Source organism: Rutilus rutilus, assembly GCF_951802725.1.
Source record: "Rutilus rutilus genome assembly, chromosome: 23".
Classification (NCBI taxonomy): domain Eukaryota; kingdom Metazoa; phylum Chordata; class Actinopteri; order Cypriniformes; family Leuciscidae; genus Rutilus; species Rutilus rutilus.
In genome coordinates, this window is record NC_140233.1 from 525001 (window position 1) to 528302 (window position 3302).

The following is a 3302-nucleotide window of genomic DNA, read 5'->3' on the forward strand; positions in this document are numbered from 1 at the left end:
CCAAATGGAATAAGAAGGATTACATCGAGCTGTATGCTGAAACTGGGATGCCATCGTCCGAAGCTCAGGCAGCAACCCTACTGGGGGACATCTGTGCAGGTATGGAAAGAGACAATCTCACCTATGGCAAAAACCTGCAAGCGTACAAGGAGAGGGGCATGCCATGGCTACATCCATGCCTGCAAAAACTTCCAAAAAACCTGACAAAGGATCAAAAAATCTCAATCCTAACTTTTTTGAGTTCAATCGCACTCATTCAGAATGGGGATTTTGTTTTATTTTCATCACTTGGGTCCCTCATGAGCAAGCTCCCAATGAGCCAGCAGCAGATGCAGCAGGCACACCTGCTATCTCCACTAATTCTCCTACACTCTCCACATGTGAACCGGCTCCATGAATCGGTCCCATACAAGGTCCCCAAAATTCAAGCCGATACAAAAAAGCGTCCCCCAACGGTTCAAACCCCCCCCAAAACACAAGAAGAACCAGAAGAAAAAGAAAGTGAAGCAGAAGAAGAGGAAGAACAACTGGTTGAAAGGGTGGAGACCACAAATATTCCTGCAAACATCCTTGGGAGGTGGACGCCTGAAGAGGTGGAATTGGTGATGGCTCACCCCGAATTGACACATACTGAGGCTTACAGAACATACCTCAACACATGTAAAGAAATGAACCACCCAGTGAGAACCTTTCAAGCATTCAAAAAGAAGAGACAAAGACAACAATAGGTAAGAAAAACTTTTTCATATCATTTAATTCAAGCAAAAAGCAATATATTTTTTTACTTATCCACAACTTCCCTTGTTATTCAGAATCATGGACCCCCTGGTAACTGGATGACCACATCTCCAGAGGAAGTCCAAAAGTTCTTTTTTTGTTCCTGTTCGACGTTCAACGACTTTTTGGTTCAACATTTATCTAATCAAGCACCAGCACTTAAGATTATTTTATTTTGGTACAATTATAATTATGTTCAATAAATAATGTTACTTAATCGTACCTCTTGTGTGATGTCAAATTATTTTCAATACACCCACAAAAAACACAAGTCCGACCCAAAACAATACAAGTCCCAAACAACCAAAAGACACAAATCCCACCTCCAAAAAACACAAGTCCCACCTCCAAAAAAAAAAACACAAGTCCCACCCCAAAAAAAACACAAGTCCAACCTCCAAAAAACACAAGTCCCACCCAAAAAAAAAAACACAAGTCCCACCCCAAAAAAAACACAAGTCCAACCTCCAAAAAACACAAGTCCCACCCAAAAAAAAAACACAAGTCCCACCCCAAAAAAAACACAAGTCCCACCCATGTCCCACCCAAAAAAAACCCACAAGTCCAACCTCCAAAAAACACAAGTCCCACCCATGTCCCACCCAAAAAAAAAACACAAGTCCAACCTCCAAAAAACACAAGTCCCACCCAAAAAAAAAACACAAGTCCCACCCCAAAAAAAACACAAGTCCAACCTCCAAAAAACACAAGTCCCACCCATGTCCCACCCAAAAAAAACCCACAAGTCCAACCTCCAAAAAACACAAGTCCCACCCATGTCCCACCCAAAAAAAAAACACAAGTCCAACCTCCAAAAAACACAAGTCCCACCCATGTCCCACCCAAAAAAAAACACAAGTCCAACCTCCAAAAAACACAAGTCCCACCCATGTCCCACCCAAAAAAAAAAACACAAGTCCCACCCCCAAAAAAACACAAGTCCCCCCCCCCCAAAAAAACAAAAACAAGTCCAACCCCCCAAAAAAACAAGTCCCACCCCAAAAAAAACACAAGTCCAACCTCCAAAAAACACAAGTCCCACCCATGTCCCCCCAAAAAAAACAAAAACAAGTCCCACCCCAAAAAAAACAAGTCCCACCCAAAAAAAATTGGGTGAAAAAGCACGTATGGCTTCTAGAGGAGACGCTTCAGCCGTTTAATACAGAACTAGAGTCAGGCGTTCACTAACCGCTAGGGTTGTGACGATAGTATCGCGTATCGACAATAGTCAGAGATATCAATACTGCAATATTGGCTCGTTTTCCCTTTAATGTATTAAATTATTATTACTATTATTATTATTATTATTATTATAAAGCTAGTATTGTTATTAAATATTAGAAACTACTAAATGTTTTTAAAACAGACTAAAAAACTACATCCCCACATCAAAACTGAATTGCAAGGTGATCCATTGTCAAGAGTGTTTGTTTTAACAGACACATCATTCTTATAGCGCCACCAGGTGTGTAGACACGGTACTGCACTTTATTTTTTAGATCTGGCTGTTTAACAGGGGTCTATTTTATGAAGTGCTGTTGTATCTAGGGCAATTTTATGAAGGGCTGTTCTATCTTGGGCTATTTTGTGCAGAGTCTGTGTGGGTCCCCCCAGTGGTCAGTGTTTTTTTGTGTGTTTTTTGCGCAGGTGGTGGGTAGGTTTACCTGGTTAGGCTTAGGTGAGGTAGTGTGCCGGGCCCATGGCCTTTGACCCTGCATGCATGCAGATGGCCTAAAGCAAAGTGAACTTGAGTTTTCCCCAGCTGTTCACCTGTCAATGCAAAATGGTTGCATTTGCCGTGCATATCAGCACCAGAACGGATGGACGGACGGATTTAAACAACTTTTTGTAAAACTTTTTGTTTTATATATATATATATATATATATATATATATCTATATCTAACAGTTAAATATAACTAGTCTAGTTTAATGATCAATAAGAGAACGCACTTACATTATAAGACAAATTGGTGTTTTTTGACATATTTTACGATCCGCACTGAACAAATGTCATTTCCATCACATGTAAATATTTGATTATTATTTAAAATTTTTATGATATACATAATTTCTTAACAGTGTAAGACCACTTTCACACATAGTTTTACCAGTTTATAGCTATATTGCAATTACCATAGATTTGTGGATTAAGTAAATTAATTGTCAAGAGGCCCAAACACAAAGCTTACATCCACCACAACCTGAAATATAATATTGCATTGGTTAGATACATTTCAGGAAAATAACTACTTGTGTTATTACATTAAGTGGAACATTATCCCATAAACTATGCAGAAGTTTTTAATGAGTGATTAGAATTTTGTACATATTTTAAAAAAAGTTATGGCGTGGTGGAAATGACAATGAATGGACGTCCATGTAGGAAAACAGAAGATATTTATTTGAAACCTTCTGAAGCAGACAATTCCATTTAACAAATCATTAGTCTCATATTTAACAGGGTCCTCTTTTAGTCTGTCCCTATAAGACTGAGACCTTTCTGCAGTTGACTTCCACAGCATC